The sequence below is a fragment of the Ambystoma mexicanum genome, chromosome 3p, assembly GCF_040938575.1.
Source record: "Ambystoma mexicanum isolate Mex_15411 chromosome 3p, UKY_AmexF1_1, whole genome shotgun sequence".
Taxonomy (NCBI): domain Eukaryota; kingdom Metazoa; phylum Chordata; class Amphibia; order Caudata; family Ambystomatidae; genus Ambystoma; species Ambystoma mexicanum.
Window position 1 is genome coordinate 43,110,223 of NC_090925.1, and position 20,463 is coordinate 43,130,685.

Below are 20,463 nucleotides of genomic sequence, written 5' to 3' on the forward strand. Positions count from 1 at the left end.
ACGAGCATATTTCCTCCACAAGAAGAGAACACAAATGGCTCGCCACCGCAGACAAAATTCATCTCAAAATCGCCTCCCTCACCCACAAATGTATCAACAACAAAGCTCCACCTTACCTCATGGATAGATTACGTAAAAGGACTTCTTCTAGACCTACCAGAATAGCCAACGCAAACTGCCTCCAAGTCCCGCGTTTCAAACTTGCCACTATAGGAGGAAATAGCTTCCCGGTCAAGGCTGCGCAGTTATGGAATTCCCTCCCCCATGACGTTAGAGAACCTCAGCCTTTCGCAAAATTTAGACAAAAACTCACCACTTGTCACATTGTACATTACTGTATATAATTATATATTACGCAAACAGGAGCTAACTCCTTGTTCCCCTGTCCTTGATCTCTACTTGTTCATATCTGCTTGCTGTAATATTGCTGATGTCTCTCTACTCTTCCTGCCTCTTCCTGTACGTGCAATTAGCCGAGCATATCTGTAACCAAGCTCGGCGCATCTCTGTACCTTCATCTGATTTCTATGTACCTGTAACTAAGTTGAGCATATCCTTATCTGGCGTTAAAATCACCATGGCGCAAAGGGACCTCGGAATCAGGCGTTAAGGGTCGGCGCCGTTTACGGCGCCGTTAACCCCTTAACCCCTAATTCGTAATGAGGCCCATTGTGTTCCATGAATCGACGAATGGGTGCTTGAGCGCTATTTTGCTCACATGGCCCCTATTTTCTGCGCAAATAATTACATGAATCGGGCCCAATGCCTACTGTTTTGAAAGAAAAAGTTTAGTTTACTAGAATGTTGCTTAGTTTACTTTTAAACTTGAAAAAAACGTTAAAAACAAAAAAAGGCTATTTTCAGAGCTACCACTTTCCCATGCAAAAGAGTTGAATGTTTTTGATGCCACCACCGTGCTGTCCACAGACTTTGCAGGCTGCGTAAGGGCCTGTAACTTTTTTTGGTACTTCTATTTTTGAACTGTGAAAGGTGGCTCTGGAAAAAACCTTTATTTTAGTATTTTTTGTGTTTTATATTTCTTTTGGCTTTTTTTGACGGGGGGAGAAGGGGCACCAACCACAGGGACAAAGGGGCAAGTGGAGAGAGGAAGATGTTGGGTGGGCTTTAATTAGGTCAGTGTTACTCATACTCCCTGACCACAGCCTCGAAAGCACTTTGAAACTGCTCCCCCCTACAGAGCGGTGTGTCACAGTACATACAGAGCACTGTCACACTCGAAAGATAAGGGTCAACTGTGTCATGTATTGCGTGCGAGGCTTCAGCAGGGATCCTCTTCCGCACAGGAGTGTCTCTTGTGGTAGCAGGAGCGGATGATGAGGGTGTGATAGTGGATGTCAACCTACTCGCCCCTTTGAAAGGTATGATCTTTCGCACTGCTCTCTTGTGATTCGACCTGAGGTGGTGCTGCATGGAGGTGGTCCCGTAACTATACAGACCTGGTTTTCCGCGACTGAGTACAACCTTGCACTCAGTGCATTTAAGCTTGTCAGCGCAAGCCTTAGGCACCTCCCCAACGGTGGTTAAAAGCTTCCACACCCAAGATTCACGTTGGGAGCCAGTGAGAGGGATTTCCACTACCTCACCCTCATCCTCCTCTTGATCCACCTCTGTATCACCACACCTGTTCCCCTCTACAGGCCCTCCAGAAGGTGGTGGTGGGACAGCTGCAGTGGCCATAAATGCTGTTGTCTCCAAGCACAAAGTTGAGATACCTAATAGCTAATAGCGCCATGGTTTACCGCCTACCGTGTAATGAGGCCCATTGTCTGCAGATACTCCTGATGCGCGGGTGCGGTCACATGCTGACATGCCCAGATGACCTCGGATAGGAAGCTGTCCTCCGGACACCTATTGCGCAGGAGACTGTGCGCGCATTCATGGCAGTGTCCATAGGACAGGGGTGGGGTCCCCGAACTAATTAAAAGTGCCACACGTGTGAGTGGACAGGTCCGGACAGGTGCGGTGTCCGGGAGCACAATGGGATCAGGTGTGCATACGTGCCAGTATCTGTTACACAGGGGTGGAGTCCCCGAACCAATTAAAAGTGCGACACATGTGGGCAGACAGGTCCGGACAGGCACAGTGTTCGGGGGCACAGTGAGATCAGGAGCGTATGCATCCAGGTGTCCCCAGGACAAGGGCAGATTCCCAAAACTAATTAAAAGTCTGACACATGCGAATGGCCAGGTCTGGACAGGCACGGTATTTGGGGACAAAGCAGGATCAGGTACGCATGCATACAGGTGTCCGCAAGACAGGGGCAGAATTCCCCAGCTATTTTAAAATGCAACACAACCTGGAGGACATCTCCGGACAGGCACAATGTCCGGGGGCACCTCCATTTAGGTAACGGATAGCTCGGACAGTCGTGCAGTCTGCAGACTCCACAAAAACACACGCACCAACAGTACACACATACATATTTATTAAAACAAACAAATACAATCAATTAGGAAAGAGATGGGGTAGCAGAATGGGAAACATACATGGGGGAATTTGGGTTTCTTCAGACAGTTCATGAGGGGAGGAAGGGATTGAGGATTCATCAAAGCGTCTTTGATTTAGGGAATTTGATGGGGATGATTGGTTGAGACAGGGTGAATGGGTACAGGCACAAGTCAGGCAGTGCGTTTGGATATTTTCTTTGACATGATTTTTAATAAATGTCATCAACTGTACAACATTATTCTTTCATTCATCCATTTTTGCAGATAGGTTTAGTAGTTTATTTAGGGGGTGTCTGTGGCCATCTTCTGTGTCATTCAATAGTAATTTGGGGCCACTTTCTTCTTTCACACTATGCACTGTTAAAAAGAAAACCATGTTTTAGTGACATGTCAACAAATTGCATCACTTTTTCTGGTTTAAAAATGGTATTCTATACCATTAGATATTCCTTCACTCATTTCGTAATGGCGGAAATGTTCCTCCAACCACTCCAGTGTGCTTGCCATTTCTGTGGAACGGAAACAATACTACTATTTCTTACAAGTTATGTATACATAATACATTGCAATCGTACAGAAAAAATAATATAGTCCCCTTACTATTTTTCAAAGGGTTTCTTCTGGAACTGCCAGCTGCTTCTTAGTGTGTAAGGAAGGTTGCACTGAGGTGATACTGTTAGGTGTGCAGTTGACCTTTGTGCTTGGTGCATTCCATTATGTTGTGCAACCTATGACAACTTACTTCTGGTTTCTCAAGTACAGAATTTCTATGTATATTTATTTTTGGATGTGGCACATATACCTGTTATTGTTTCATGTACATTCCATCCTGCTCGTTGTAGGATAGAGCAATGCAAGGTAACCCCTGTGCTTTTGGGCAGTGTGAATGCTGGGAGGGGTGGTATGATGTCAGGGACATGTCAGAAAAATTAAGGGTATCCTGGTAAAGACCCATGAAATTCAGTGAAATAACTTTGTTAAAGGGACGTTATCATTACGTTGCACTAATAAAAACCTATGATATTCAATGAAAAAACTTTATTAAAGGGACGTTATGGTTACAAGTAAAATTGAAAAATCTCAGAAATTCGCCTGTATGGTAGGCAAAGCAACATTAACTTGTGTCACCACTGTGCACTGCTAAGACTAACACCCAGGACATTACAGATGACATCATAGTTTTTTATTAGTGCATGAATATATTGACCTTACAGCAATCCGTTTGCAGATTTTTGTGTACCCGTGAATCGTGATTCAAAAAGAAAGGGGTCAATTTTGATTATTTTTATGTATGGATATTTGAATATGTGAAGTGGCTAGTTTGTTGGATAAAGTGCGGAAAATAATTATTGATGAGATTGTTATTTGTGTGTTTTCCTTACATGGGTATTCTCACAAATCTTGATTGGGGAATCGAAACACATGCTGAATTGTAGTGTTGCTCTTGAAGGCACACTGCTAAATGCTCACACCAGAAAAAATTCAACCCGCTAAACAAAAAAAGGCCAAGACATTCTTGCAAGTTTAACATGTTTAATTATACAAAAAATAGGTGTGCCAGCAAAGAACTCTGCTGCCCAGGAAAGTTCTGAGCAAAAAGGGTGTAAGCAGGAAATTAAAAGGGAGTACATTGTCATTCATATACAGTGGAAACCAGCAAGGCTTGCCGGTGCGACCCTATGCATGGTCAGCCTACTCCATAGGGGATGCCAGGCCATTGCCCCAGCCCTGTCCGCCTGTCTTCCCTCACAAAGAATAGTGCTACTTTATCACTACACTACAGTGCACCTGGCAGGCTCGGAAACTAGCAGAGGGGGAGTTTCTAGGACATGCTAATCCACATACACACATTTCACTCATACCGATCGCGTCTTTTGGCTTGAAAGGATTCCATCCTCGCTTTTGAATTATAATGTATCCCTTCCTGTACCTCGTATTTCAAATCATGCCATTGCAGGATAAAAGTGAGACACAGATGTTCTTGGATGTTTTTTGGTTGATGGGTTTATGGTCGGTGGTCTGGGGTCGACTAATATCTTGGAATTGAGGGATTTTAGGATTGGGGCATGGGCAGAGCCCATAACTCGTGGTTGGCTGGTTGAGGGTCAGAGGCCTACAATGGCCTGTTTGAGATAGCACGCACCCCAAGGCGCCCAGCACTGCCTCGTGGCCTTGTGGGGCACATTCTTTCTTAGAGCAACATGTTGGAGAAACTTTGAGAACAGAGCGGGATTTCTGTCAAAGTTAGCAGCAGTGTGATATGGTATGATATGACATGGCATTTGTAACGCGCCTATACACAAGTTGTTCAAGGCGTGACAAGGCAAGGAAGGGGGAAGCAGAGGGAGGACAGAGACAACGATCTTACTAGGCCAAGTGACACTGAGATCGCGCAAGTGCAGGTGGGGGGAGTGCCAGGGAAAGGGGAGGGGCAGTGCTGAACATGGGATCAAAACAATAACAAGAAGTGGGGGCTGCAGGTGGCACATGCAAGGGTAAGTGCAGACAGCAGGTGTCCAAAAGTGCAGTAGTGGGACTGTAGGGTTACAGATACATACCCAGGTGCAGGGGTTGCCAGAGGCAGTGCGGATGTGCAACTGGGCGGGTAGGGACCTGGGCCTGAAATCAGAGGATAGCCAGGTGACCAGTGCAGTATCAGACAGGAAATCTGCAGGGGAGAGGAAAAGAGTAGGCAGAAGCAAAGAAGACGGTCTTGAGATATTTCCGAAACTGGAAATGGTTCTCCTCAAGTTTGAGAGAGGCAGGAGGCTGTTCCAGAGGGAGGCCCCAGCCGAAGAAAGAGATGTACCAACAACTCATTTATTGCGGTTGGGTCTGAAATGGTGGGGTTCACATCACGTGGCAGCCTCGATTATCAATATGCTAATATATTCGAGTAACCAATCCCATACCTGGATTCGACAGTCACAGTGTCTAGGGACCACGAGTCAGGGGAGTGTGTTTAGATAGTGTGTGGCCAACCCATCCAGGGCCTATAGAGGGGCATTAGCATGTTCTATAGGTGGTAGCCAATGAGGGTGGTGGGATAGCTATATATTCTATAACCCTGTGGGATGAGATGAGATCTGTGTCAGTTCAGTCCTGCAGGACTGTCTGAGACATTTTGTATGTAATATACCTTGTTTTCCTTTGCAAATTGCTGCAGTGCTTATTTAGCCGCTTGGATTATTTTTGTGTATGTATTTTGGGTCATTATTCCCCTACACTCCCAATAACCCCACTCCTTGTCACAGTACACCATTGCTAATCACTTCTTATCTAATGGACACAAGAACAGAAGGAATGCGTGATACCCGCTATTGCATAGCTCAAGAAGAGCTATTATTAAAAAAGTATATCACATCAGTTATGTTATCAGATAAACAGGCAGAATTGCATAACATAACGAAACCCTTGAAATTCAGTGTAGAAACTTTAGTTACCGGCAGTTAAGGTTAGTATGTTCAGTGCAACAAACCCCTTGAAATTCAATGGAAAAACTAGTAGAAGCACTCTTAAAGTGTAACAATATGTTGCAACAAAACCCTGAAAATATGGTGACATAACTTTAGTTGAAGTGATGTTAAGGTGTCGATTTAACACCTCAAAACCCCTGAGATTTGGCAGGTCCTGGAAGCTATGCGGCCTTCACTTTGAAGCCCACATTGATGACATCCCATTTGACATAACTTATGGGGTCATGAGTGACATCACTGGTACAGCATATCCCACGTGCAAGAAAGAGAGATGCAACATTTAATACGCGTGTTTATGCATTTAAGAGTGGATTCAGAAGCTAAGCTTAGTTGGAGTTTGCATTCAAAATACTGTCCCTGTGATATGGGAAAGTATCGGGGTAAGCCCGCACTTTTACATTTCCCAGTATGTCGCACATGTGCATTGACATTACACCACTGTATGTTTCCTCATTAAAGCATTGGTAGGGCATTAGTTCCTTTCCTTTGTCCTTTTCTGTGTCCATTGTAGAGCTCATCCCTGGAACACAGGATATTTCTGTCAATTTAAAAGTTAAGCCAAATCTAACCACTCTTGAAGAATTCCTGAGACTTGGCAAACTTCAGACCTACTACAGCTTTTCCCTTTTTGGAGAAGTGCCTTGATCCCTTGAACACTATGTGGACATTTGTCTGGGTGAACATCTATCTTCAAAGCCTTTGCTCAAGCACTATCAGCAGGGTTTTCAGCTTGCTTTTTTTCCAAAGAATCAGCAATAATACAGATAATGGATGATGCCTTATGTGTGAATATGAGTGGGGGATCGTGTCCTGGATTGAGTATCCTCTGTCCTGTCGTGGCAATCCCAGTTCATTCAACTGGGCACTTCCAGGTCACCTGCATAACAGTTACATGTGGTTTGCGTCGATCCTTTCACCCATGTTAATCAATATCCACATGGAGCATTCTGACAACACTCAATTACATCTCAAGGTGTCGTCACAGGTTGATATTCACCTTCTGCAGAACTGTTTGAGTCCCATACTGGACTGGATGTCTTTGTACTCAATCCATCAAAGACTATCGCCCTCATTACGGGTCCGGCGGTAACTGTGCCGATAAAAGTGGCAGGTAGCCACCAGACCCGTAATGATTTACCCACGCCTGACCTGCCAGAAACACTGGGGCATTACTACCCTGGCGGTCTGGTTAGTCAGGCGCCAGTAAAATGTTGATCCCCATTCCCATAAAGTCCTATAGTGCCTATAGGACTCTATAGGAGTGGGGACCACGAAAGCACTGGCACCGTTAATAATGGTGATGGTGCTTCTGTGAAAGTCTGCGGGCAGGTGCTGTTCCGCCCGCCAGGTCTGACCCTGGCGGGCGGTAAGGCACCCGTCCGCATACTCGTAGTCTGCTGGTCCAGAAACAACAGTACGGTAAACTTACCGGCACTGTTGTTTACGGACTGGCAAACTTGTAATGAGGGCCTATATTTTTGTAACTGCTTCATCTCCTGTCCCTTGTCCACTGGTTCGGAACTGCCAGGAGGGTCTATCCTCTCTATGGATGGTGCCTAGATTGCTTTCATCTGTTTACACCTCAGGATATTTTATTGATTTTTCATTACATTTCCACAATGGTACAATGTCCTTTCATCAACAGCAATTTTTTCGACGTTTTGTTTTACAAAAAGCTTTTGCAGAAAATTGGCTTATAAAAGGTTGGGGGATCGGGAATAATAATAAAACAATAGATGAAGTGGGTTTGGTGGCGGGACCCCCCAGAAATAAAAAATAAAAGACTTTTGATGGATATTTTCAGCGAAACATTTTCATTAAAAAACACGTAAAAATAATAGCTGTCGATGAAATGACATAGAACCTCTACGACCACATCAACAAAATATGACAATCCTGTTTTTATTTCTGTCATTATTGAGATGCATAAAAACTTTTCTAGTTGTCGCTGATTTTTAATCTGTGGTTGAAGCCCTGGTTATCTCTAGGGTGGATGGCAGAAACGCTCACTTGACTGGTGTATATTATACATTCTATATTCTATAGATCTATATTAGCGCCATTGAAATCTGTGTTATGTATCGCGGATATACTGCTGGTAGGCGCTGGGACGTTTGACCATATTGCATATATTCTGATTCAACTGGACTGGCTTCCGTCACGGTTTCTGATCCAGTTTGAACTCTGCTGCTTAGAGTTTAAGGCGATTGTTTAAGGTAGGCCGGCTTAGCTGCCAAAGGAATTGGTTACCTCTGGAGGTTTGAGAATGACTAGAAGTCGAGAAGTAAAAAGGCTAGAGGTAATATGAGGGCAGTGGGGTGCAGAAGAAATTCCTGCACCCTCCTGTTTCAGCCCACCTTCCATGATTTCAACATTATGGCCTGTCCTGCCTTTTTCATACAACCTGCATAATTCCAAGATGTTTAACCGCTTCTCTAACTTCAAGCCCTTGTGCGTTGTAGTAAAAATGTTATGCAGGTTCTCCAATATCCTGGTATCATAGGTTCCCTCAAAAGGCCACGTATGTATAATTTTCCCCTTACTTTCCCGCAACCACTCCCTGTGGTATTTCTATGTTGCACACGTCTTATTGATGACTCGGGGTGCGGCGAACTGAGTGTGAAGTTGGAATTTTATATAAATATATTGATTAGTTAATTGTGGATGGGATGTGTTACTTTTAGTGTTACTGTTTGTCAAGAATTGATACATATTAGCTTGCACATGCGCAAAATGATAAAATGTTAAAACTGCCAAATGAAACATGAACACAATTCACACACAGGGTGCTGTGATGTATGTAGAAATTAGGACACAGTGGTTTATGGCTCAGCAGTTCCACAATGAACAGATGTAATCTTGCTCATTGCATTGAAGTTGTACAGAGGGGTTTGGCCATTTGCTTGGGGCGGCCATAAGATGGGGCCCAAGGCCATGGTGTCTGGTGTTCAATTGTTTTTTCAGAGGCCATATGTGCTGGAGTGGTAGTCACATAAACTAGCATGACTTAAGAGGAGCCAGTATACCAGGCAAATGACATAACAATCTATATTTCAAAGAGATCCTGTTTACTCAGCTTTTCCTCATGTTGCTAAGATATCCGTGCAGACCATGTGCACTCACACTTACGGTTAAAGGGCTTTAGGCCAGTTGTTACTAGTAATGAATTATGTTGTATGTTTTATTATGTCATGATGTCACGAGCTACCACGGACTAATCCTTAGCAAAGGCAGACTTAGAATATTTTCTGAAGATGGTAGTAAAAGCTTGTTGATGACCAATGAGAAGGGAAGAAATGGAGAAAGATGAATTGACTTTGTATATGTTTTTTCCAATCATGTGTGAAGGGAGGGTGGTAATAAAGTATCTGGGAGTGTTTTTACTGTTGTAAAAATGTATACAAATGGCAATTGATGTGGTTCATTGAGACTTTGGTTAGTTTGGTCCTGCGGTTTCATCTAACTGCTCCCAGGGCAATTGTTCAATAAACTTGTTTTACCTATAAAACATGCACTCGTTCCTCAGGTGGGGGCCCCGTTTTGGGCCCAGGTAATTAGGGGTCCGCCCCAAAAACACCATGTGAAATATTGCCATGTGCAATTAAATCACTACTCGAAAAATATCACATGAATGTGATTTATCACAGCCGACACAACTTGCAGCCCTCAATCCTTTACATGCAATCAAATCTTAGGGCATCATTATTGGGTGGTGCTAAAGGTGAAGGCATGTTTTTTTTAAATGCTTCCTACATTTAAAACACTATCCAATGGTGAGCTGTGATTGCATGGATTAAATAGATAGTACTGCATAAGTTAAATTACCCACACCTCCCCCACCCCCGAAACAACTCATCCCTCTGAATTCTGGGATGAGGGAAAGCAACACCCTCTCCCCCTTCCTTGAAATCCTGCATTGAATCCAATGCAGATCTAGATCAGATCCAAGATCAAGGGCAGAGGCCTACAATGGCCATGAACACGCCTGTGCAAGTCTGTCAACCTAACACATGTTAAGCAGAGCCTTGCACAGCACATTAGACCAATTTTCAGAGGTTTTACCGGCAAGGTCAGAGGTTTTCCCGGCAAGACTACCGCCAAACTTATAATGAGGCCCTTTGTTTGTTTTATGCACTGGGGGAGTGCAAACATTAGGGCATCTTTAAGAGAATATTATAGCTGCTTTTCTTTTATGCATACATGTTCAGTACAGAGTGCACATGAACCAAAAACCCACACAGCTGCCTGTCAATACTATTCTTTATTACCCATTATTCAAACATCCTTCAGGACAATACTAAGTGTAATCATTCCAAACACTGACTGCATGGTCTAAATGTACCATTGATACTGATGTAACAATATAAAAAAGGCCAGATGTATGTTTGTCCCTTTGTGCTTGTCTGATGCAGAAGCTTTGCCTGTAGTCACCGCTAGAGGGAGCTGTTGCCTTAGGATATATAGAGGCAATACCATTTTGCGTAGCTTCGCCTGTTGTCACGACTAGATGTAGCTGTTGGCTTAGGATATATAGTGGTCCTACTGTGTCAAAGAAAACCTACACGTTGGCCAGTGTACACGGTCCTGTACACTGCATTTACCATATTCTAGTTAAGTATTGTATGTTCTTTGTTTTTATGTTAGTATGTTTTTGTGTGTAGTGCCTCGATTCCTGCAGGCTTTTGGCACGATAGAAACATATAAATAAAATACATATTTTATCACGCAGGGATCATATCACAGAACTCAGGAGGCAGGTTCACTGGCTACCAGTCAAAGAAAGGATCATTTTCAAAACCCTTGCATTGACACACAAGTGTCTCCATGACCTGGCCCCCCCGTACTTGGTCCAAAGAATCTCCAAGCCCCTTGGTACCCGGCCAACCAGGACGCCTTACTCTAATAGGATAACTGTTCCCAAAACTCGAAAAGCTTGTACTGGTGGCAGTAGCTTCCCAACCCTGGCTGCCACCCATTGGAAAGCCCTCCCCCCACATATTAGGCTCATTGACTCTCATGCAGCCTTTCGCAAGGCCATCAAAACTAGGCTCTTTGTCTAATACTGTATTTACTACTTTGCTGTCTAATCTGTGCAGTTGTAATGTTGTAACTTATTCTGTATCCATCTCAGTACCTGTAACTTGTACCAGCCAATAAGTTAAACTATTTGGGCAGCATTCATGTAACCAGGAATCAAGCCTTCTTATGCTCATGTTATAGCGCCTCGATGCCCGCAGGCTGCAGTGCACTCTAAATCCAAATAAATAAATAAATACATTTTTTGACCTTGAAAAGATGAAAAGCTGAGCTGGTTCTGACACAATTGCATCCTGTGACTCAAAACATAGTAAGATTTTAACACGATGTGCATTAACCCACATGACCATTTTGCCAGAACAATAGGGGACACCCATCATTTAATTTACAATAAGAATTGTTTTACGTTTTGAAAGCCTGTTAATCCTTGGAATAGCTCAGTGGGTTAAGAACAAGCTGCATAGCTCTATCTGCAGGTTTCACATAAATCACTGCAGCGGGCACCTTAACCCACCAAGTCAAGGTTCCAAAAGGATCTCCCGGGGAGAAGAGGTGAGAGTGCTACTTTAACCATTGTATAAAGCACGCCTATCACATAATGGTCAGTTGCAGTTTTTAAGAAACTTTGCCATTATTGCCCAACCAAATTAATTTTATATGAGCAGGAACGTGTTTCAACCTAGTTTAGGAACATGCTGCATTAAGACGGTTCTTCCCAATCACTTCCAAGGTAGAGGCCAGTCAAAAAATGCAGCTATAAAATATTTTCCATCAGAATCGTATTTGTTTTGTGAGATGCGATAAGAGGCTGGGCCGGGTTTACTGACTTGCAACTGCCTTCTCCCAGTTCCTCCTAGCCTATGGTGACCAGACGTCCTGGTTTTGCCGGGACTGGCCTGGTTTTTGGTGCTCTGTCCCCCTTTCTCAAGATTATGTTTCCATGGGAAACTGCAGTGGTCCCGCTTTTTGGTAGTCGGTTATTATGGCTGATATGCATGAATGCACAATTTGACACAGAAGAAATGCAGCATTTTCCAACTTAAGATAGCGTTCGTTTGTGATAAATTAATTACAATGGCCCTCATTACGACCCTGGCGGAAAGTAACTGACCTGACCGCCATAGCGTGAATAGCGTTTCCGCCATTGCACGATGGAGTAAAGTGCGGCTAATTCTGACCCATCGGGCACGAGCATTACGCCATGGCGGAAGTGCAAAGTCCGCGATGGCGGAAATGTCCCCAAAACGCCCCTCACTGCCGTCGTACGGCGCCCTAGGTGCAATTCCGCCACCCATCATAGCGGTCACCGTAATGAGCGGTAATCGCAAAATACGGTGACCGTAAATATACGGAAACGGAAGTAAAAACATGGGGCCGGAACGGGAAACAGCACGCCGTACACCTACAAAATCAGAATCCCAACACAACCATTACAAATCCGACCCTGAGACACATCCCAACCCGTTAGCCACCCTAGTCAAAACAATCAAAATGGGAAAAGTTGCTAAAAAAGCATGCGACCGCAAGCGGCAGGTCCACTTCTCCCATGAGGAACTCACCGTGCTCACAGAGACCCTCCAGGAGAATGCTGCCGTCGTCTTCTTGACGCAAATGACCAGGACGGCACTTGCGAACAAGAAGGCCATATGGGCCCTGGTGGCACAGCGGGTAAGTGCGGTGGGGACCGCAACCCACAGCAATGCAGAAAGCGATGGGACGACTTGCGGATACGCGTACGGAGCATACTATCAGCCAACCGTAACATTGCCACAGCTACCGGGGGAGGATCGGAATCACCCATCAAGTTGACCCCCTGGGAAGAAATCTGTGCCTCCACCATTGGAATGGAGAGTATAGAGGGAGTCGGAGGGATGGAGAAAGGAGTGCAGACATCCGAAGAATCAGGTAGGGGGGCCAAATAAAACAATGCTAAATCCACAATGTCCAATCATGTGAAGTACCATGTGTCCACATAGTGCAACAGAAACACATGTCCAGGAGAACGTCCACATACATTGGCCTGATAGCGCACTTTAAAAGTCACATTAAATACATAAATAATCAAAAATCCTAAAAACACCCTCTACACGTGCAGCATGCACACCCTAACTGCAGGCTGCAAAACAACTGCATCCTCAATCCACACAAAAATGAAACCACCTCCAAGGCCCTGACCCAAATCACCCTCAGGTACCACCCCAATGCATGTGATACATTGCCATTCCAATTTCCACAGACCCATAAATAACGCTCGCCCTCCTTTACTCCACCACAGGGTCCGATTCAAACGACGAGCTCCAGGACACCCCTACCAGCACACCTGCAAAGAGGGCCAAGACCAACGGCCAAAGACCCTCCACCTCAGCTGCACGGATCAAGACACGGCAGCAGCACAAATCAAGTGGAAGCACACAGGAGGGGACTTCAACAGGCACCCCAGCAGCCAGCATGCCCACAACAGCAGGACCACAGGTCCCCCCAATGGATGCCACAGAAGGCACTGCTTCTGGTGGCAGCAGCACCATAGGTGACACTGCAATAATGGCAGCATGCTCCGACACAGAAAACGGTGCTGTCGATGTAGGACCCATCCATGACCTGTCTCAATCCCCCTGTTTGTTTCATCCCGTACACCATGAGGATACCATGCAGGGGCACCCACAAGACGACGACTGGCCATCCCCCACAAGCCCTGTGGCAAGGCAACATGAGGTGATCAGCCCCTCTGTGACACCACCGCAAATGGCCATGGCCCAGCAGAGGCAACAGTCCCTCGACCAGGTGATCGTGCAACAGCAGCAACTGGCCACGCTCCTCAAGGAGCATGCTGATGAATGTGGGGGTTCTAAGGCAGTCATAGAAGCATCTACTGAGACACTTAGGGCACAAATGGAGAGAAGTACAGAGACACTAAGGGTACAAATGGAGAGAAGTACAGAGACACTAAGGGTACAAATGGAGAGAAGTACAGAGACACTAAGGGTACAAATGGAGAGAAGCACCGAGAGCCTGAGGGGGGAACTGCATGCGACGTCCAAAGACGTATGTGGTGAACTTGCCGCTGTGCGCCGTGTGCTCACTGAGCTCTCACAAACCCTTAGGGACATGCATGGACGTGAGCAGGCAGAGACATCATCCGTTGCAAGTTCCGTCCAGGGCAGCCCCCAACGTAGATCTGGGAGGAACCTGCGCTCCACAGGCAGGGGTGCCCCTGATACCCGGAGAGGGGGCTTGCAATAGCGTCTGCCCACTGACAATGAGCATCTTTGGACACTGGTGTTCGGGGGGGAGGTAGGAGGGTGGAGGGGGGGTGTTGGGCTTTCTTGGGTGGCGGGTCGATGGGGTGTGTAATATAATTTCACATATGCTATAAACATTACATAATCATCCAATGAGATGTGTGGACATTGATCTTTGTGTACGAGGCCTTTATTGGCGTACAGTCCACATTGTGCATGTTCCAGACACACACAGTGCCACAAGTCCCGTGTCCATGTATCAGCCACCAGGCGTGAGTGCTAGAAGCATGAATCTATGATATTCTGATGAATTTCACGGGCCTCCTGTGCCTCGCGGACTTCTTGAGGTGCTGCCACATCCCCACCCTCATCATGACCATCTTCAGGTGCTTGCAGTTCTGCGTCAGGGGGCATGGGCACATTTCTACGTACGCACATGTTGTGTAGCATGACACATGCCATGACCATCTTTGCAACCTTCTCATGGCGGTACAGGAGTGCCCCGCCAGACCTGCTGAGGCAGCGGAAACGACCCTTCAGTAGGCCGAATGCCTGTTCTATGACTACACGGGTACGTGAGTGGGCATGGTTGTAGTCCTCCTCATGCTGGTTCTGTGGGTTCCGGAGTGGTGTAAGGAGCCATCTCTTCAGTGGATACCCGGCATCACCTGTATGTGGACAATAAAGGATGTTTGTGGAATGACATTGCTACGTACGCATCCCCCCCCCTTCCTGCCAGGTCATTGCCGCATCACATACCCCACATTATCATGCATGAAATGAGACTCACCGAGTAGCCGGGATCTGTTCCCTGCGTGTCGCTCCATGTAGCGTGGTATTGTAGAGTTCCTCAAGACCATAGAATCATGGGTTGATCCAGGAAATCGGGCACAACAATGTGTAAAGATCCTGTTGGAGTCACACACCATCTGTACATTAAGAGAATGATATTCTTTCCGGTTGCGGTACTGGGCCTCCATGGCATGTGGGACAACCAATTCCACATGGGTGCAGTCGATGGCACCAATGCAACCCGGTATGCCGGCCAGTGCATGGAATCCCACTTTTGTGTTTGTAATCTCCTGCTCCGAGCGTGGTAAAGAGATGTAGTCGTCTGCGTGCTTCAGGAGGGCATCGAGCACTTGCGATAGTGTCCGTGACAACAGTGGCTGTGAAATGACATGCAACTGTCCGACTGTGTGCTGGTAGGTGCCTGTGGCCAGGAAGTGGAGTACAGACACCACCTTCAGTAGGGGTGGGATGGCGGTTGGGCTATCTATCATGCTGACAAGGTCAGCGTGTGTCATGTTCACAATGGCGGTTATGGTGTCCCCGTCCAAACGGTAGAGGGTGTGGATCTGCTCAGCAGTGAGGTTGAACGGATGAGCTCGGAGGCGTGGGATTGCGGGCTGCCTGCGTGGTGGTAGTGGCTGTGCTCGTGGCCCTTGCTGGCCCTGCCTTGCCCTCCTCCTCCTCCTGCGTCTCCTCTGTGCGGCCGGTTGTTGTAGTAGTTGGTTTTCGTCTTCTTCTTGAAGTTGTAGTACTTGCAGTGCTATCAGGTCCCCCAGGGCCAACATCGCTAGTCCTGCCGGTAGCATTTTGGAGTGGGTGTGGTTGTGGGAGGGGGTTGGGTGTGCAATTTATGTGTTTTCAGGCTGTATAGCCTCCACCTGTGGTGATTCATTCCACCTGTGCCAGCTGCAATCCGCTTTGGGTGAGCACGTCCCGCACACAACGCTGCAATGTGACGCATGGCATCTTGCTATTACAATCATGTATTTTATCCTGATGGCAGTGAAATATTGGTTTATATGTTCATTCTGCTATGGTCCCATTGTTTCACATACTATCTTTGCAGTCGCGAACAAACTTGTGAAGGGTCAGTGGAATGTAGTACTCGATTAACGGTGGACCCTCATGCAGCACTGTACCGAGGTTCACCGACGGGCGGGGCGTCCCATTTGTGAGTGAAGCCAGTTGCCATTTTCACACACTGCCGCACTACATGGATGAATTTGTGATTTCAAGCGGTCACAGATGCCTTTTCGACGTGATGTTGCAAATGAGGAATTCGAAGGACAGCGCTTTCGGTTTTCAGCTAGCGGCGAGGAGACGCCCACAGGTCTGACTGCAAATATAACGTTCTATTGTTTAATGTCCTTGGGACAGGGGCCATGGCGAGAATGCAATGATTGATATGAATAGTATGGGATGCGCAATAGCGTAGTGGACGATAAGGCAGGACGTTCCCAAATACATGTTACTTCACAACACTAGAATTCCGGGCTGGAGCACAGTGGATTTTGCAGACTGCATTACGCACAGACTCAATGGAAATTTCAAATGTGATGTGAGTAAATAATCAGGCGTTTTTATACCGGGATGAGGGAATGATGTATGGATGCATGGACAGATGATTTAATTGAGAGTTTGCCATGTACATGGCTTTTTGGAATCTATCCCCTTCCCCTGCGCTATGTGATGCAGAGCTGCCATAGTGGGACCATCGTCTATCTGCCCTTGTTGAACCCTCCCTGTCTCGACGCGCCTTCAAACACTTGTGTCTATGCACGTTACTAATCCCATCTAATGGATTCTGTCTTAACAGACGCATGCACACAAACACTCGTTTGTAATAGTGTTTTCACCTCGATTTATATAGTTATGATTCGCAAGTGATTTTTGGGTGGAAATAATCCTTTTGAGTGGGCTAGCATGCATATGGCTATAGATTTAGTGTGATCATTGAAGTGAGTAATACAAATGAAGTTCTGATGCCCATACTATTCTTTTTCATTTCATTTGGGTGACAGGTATCTCCTCCCCTTTTGCCGCTGCCATCTGTATGCCACTCCTGCAGATGGCTTTTACTCCCGACACCTGCTGCTTCGAGTTAATCAGTGGAGCACCATTACGATCTTATGGGACGATCGCCAATGGGCCACATGCCCTTACGTAGTACTAGTGGCTAGGAGCTACATATCAACCTTTCAGCTGGACTAGTGCCTACCTAATGGGACGGCCCTGCGGTTCTAGGCGCTTCCATGTTGCCTTTTTGAACGTGAATGTAGCCCCTGTGTACCATGAAGGAACAGGGCGTCACACAAGAAGAAGCTGGTCATTTATTGCGGATGCAGCCCACAGTAATGAAAAATATTTTGGAGTTTATGACCTAATAGCTGTATGGGCTTGGTGAATTTGATGTGCATTAAAATTTGATTCTGATATCAACCGTGTAGCGTTATTCTTTGCAAGTAATGTAGCATATTCCTATTTGTGGAGCGATGTATTGTGAGAAGATCTGCATTGGGTTCCGGCTTCTGAGTATAGTTGCGTGGTACTGTACTGGCCGTGTTTGCCTACGAAGCCCAGTAAGGTCAGGGATGGGGGCTGCCATTATGACTGTTTTAATGATGTCATGCTCAGGGGCGGGGGATTAGCTTTTGTGTAACAGATGCCGGTCAGCCAGGTGGATTGGTGGAATGATGTGATTATCAGAAAATGGCTGGTCACAGGTGCCTGTGTTTGCGTGCGTTTCTTGGAGGGAGACTGAGGTCATGTCCATTGGAATAGCTTCTGTATTCGTGCCATCTGTGCCCTGCAGCTCCCATTGGCCCCTCTTGAGATGAGCCTGGCTGCTCAGTCACTCTGCCAACTTGTGTGGTACATGCTTATGCTGATGGTTGGTTTGTTTACTGGCAAGGGTACAGGGCTGGTGCAGTCTCCCTCAGGATACTGCTTTGAATGTTGCCTTACACTGGTGTCAAGCGATGGGGGCCTGTTGTTGTTTTGTCTCATGTTTCAGTTCATATTGCTGTACTTGAACCTTCACATGCCTGTGCTGCATCAGTACGGCAATGGTGCCATGCCAAATATGGATGGCCACTCACAAGGCACTTGGAGCCCCTACATTCATTTGTTCGTTGGCATGCATGGGTGACTTGTACATTTCACTGGTTGCATTGTGTAACTTCATTGCACCTACGAGGAGTTGTGCAATGTGGGCAGGGAGTGGTGTACAGGCACTCAGTAGGGCCATTTACGGTTGGTTCACGATGCCGTAATTCTCACCATGGCGGAATGGTACTTTCCGCCATGCTTGATGGCGTTAAGTAAATGTCCGCTAGGGTCAGAATTCGCGTACCGTTGCGCCATGGTGGTAATTACGGTTTTGCATGGCGCGCGTGCGCGTACTTGGTGCAGTTAGCGTTGGCGTTCACTACGGTGTCGCTGATGGCATCGTACTTTACGGTGACGGGTCATAATCGCACTGAGCGGTATTCGATGGCGGTATTACATTTCCGCCATCGTTTTTCGATTTCCGCCAGGGTCGTAATGAGGGCCAATGTGTTTATTTGAACAGTAACACTTAAACCCCTTTCTCCTCCAACCTCTACTGAAGTGTAGCGCCTTGACAGCCACTTTCAAGAGTCAGTCCTACTTTTGTGTCAGTTGCCCTGACCCGGTTTTTTACTTTTTAAATCTGGTCACCCTGTCCTAGCCTTACATACATGCAATTGTTATGCATACCACACAGCAATATTACAGCGTTCTTTCTCCCTTACACCATAATCAGACCCCCCCATCTTTTGGTGCAATCATTTACAATACTGCAAAATCAGCCATTTTACAAAAACATTCGGCAAATCAGCAATTTTTTTAATGAAACACACACAAAGACAGCAATTTTTGAAAAAAGAAAGCAATCTGCATAAAAAAAGACATTACAACTACTCACCACATGAGGGGAGCAGTGGGCCGGACGGGGATCTGTGAGTCAGTAGGGGAGCTGTGGACCAGAAAGCACAAAGGGAGCGGTGGGCCAGACAGGGAGAAGTGAGCCAGAGAGGGAGGAGTGGGCCAGGCAGGGAGAGGTGAGCCAGAGAGGGAGGAGTGGGCCAGACAGGGAGAAGTGAGCCAGAGAGGGAGGAGTGGGCCAGGCAGGGAGAAGTGAGCCAGAGAGGGAATCGTGGGCCAGAAAGAGAGGGAATGGTGGGCCGGATAGAGAGGGAGCGGTGTGCCAGGAGGGAGCGGTGTGCCAGGAGGGAGCGGTGTGCCAGGAGGGAGCGGTGGGCCAGGAGGGAGCGGTGTGCCAGGCGGGAGCAAGCTGCAGATTGGGTTAAAGGATGGGGAAGAGCATGATAGACTAGGAGAAAAGTTATGAGAAGGGGAAAGAATGAGAAGAATTAAGGACTGCGGCTTCAGTGGTTGGGGTGTGTAAGGTATGATGGAGAATGTGTGAGTGTGAGGAGTGTTGCTGAGTGGGGAGCTTGCTTGGGGGATTGGAGAACATAGAATGGAAATTCTTGCACCATTACAAATGATAATGATCAATACAGCTATTAGTATAAAATAGGCTTGTACTATAAAGCATAGAAGGAGAGCAAATCAAACACGGTTCAGTCAAGCTGGGGACATTTGGGACTCTATTTACTTGAAAGCAGAAACTGCATACAAAAGGTGCATATAATGACAGACAATCTGGCTCTTTTGCAGCCTCACACACACTACCTCTTTTGAAATCTAGTTTGCTAGCACTCTCCCATCAATACAAAATGTGAAGCAAAAATGCTTCAGCAAATACAACTTTGTGCCTCATAATTGCTTTTTTGATGTTGTAAAATGTTCCATTTCGTGCTGAAAAATCCTGCAGGGTCTGAATAAAGACATTTAATTTTTCCCAATGGAAATGCAGTTGTACAGGTAGTGAACTTGAAGGTTACTATGAGCCTGGAGGCCATCAATGGTGTAACTCTCCCTTGAAATTGGTTAGCTAGATGGAGGTTAAAGGGGTGGGGGGTCCACTCCAAAGAGGTATTAAGCATAGAGAACTAGTCCCATAACATGTCTGATACCTCACATCCTACCCTGGCTGTTCAGTTAACTGCCTTGAGGCTGCTTGTGAATTCCTTCACCAGAAAACATGACATTAATAAAAAAAAACACAGATGTTCGCCTGTCTCGTGCATTTCATAGTTCTAACTTAATAGCCAGCCGAGCAAGCAGGAATATGCAACCATGATCAGAAATAATATTAGTTACCTTTGATACCCTAATATTCTTTAGGGTGTTATAATTTGTTCCCCAACCTGGCAATCGACAGAGAACATTACCATGCTGAGTCACTGCAGCTGCCAGCCTAACCTGGCACGGGGGCTGTTGAAAGGTCTTTACCCTCTGATGGGTGAATGTGGCCTGCTTGAAGTATGTGGGCTGTATCAGCAGCGGTCCATAGTGCCCAGC